Source organism: Wyeomyia smithii, chromosome 3 (genome assembly GCF_029784165.1).
Source record: "Wyeomyia smithii strain HCP4-BCI-WySm-NY-G18 chromosome 3, ASM2978416v1, whole genome shotgun sequence".
Taxonomy (NCBI): domain Eukaryota; kingdom Metazoa; phylum Arthropoda; class Insecta; order Diptera; family Culicidae; genus Wyeomyia; species Wyeomyia smithii.
This window is the reverse complement of record NC_073696.1, coordinates 161,075,222-161,075,569: the sequence shown is the minus strand read 5'-3', so window position 1 is coordinate 161,075,569 and position 348 is coordinate 161,075,222.

The following is a 348-nucleotide window of genomic DNA, read 5'->3' as shown; positions in this document are numbered from 1 at the left end:
CTAGGGAGTGGTGGGGTTTCGGGCATTGGGCAGTCGATTCCCCGTAAAAGCCACGGCCACCCGTAAACAGCTTCGACGGAGCGAGTAGTGCCGCTCCCATCATCCAAATGCACTAACCTGCCTATTGGGGCTGATACCAGTAAGGTCCCAATTATGGTGTACTGGTCGCTGTGTTTTTAGGTTTTTGAGAGGGAATACGATTTTATACCACGACGTAGGACTGGCACCTGCACCGAGCTCCCTTAGTAAAGTCGTGTGACAACGGCTTGAAACGACGAGGTCCACCTTCACTAGCCATGACCTCACTGCTCCGGCATAGGCCACCATGGGACCACATAGGCGACCACT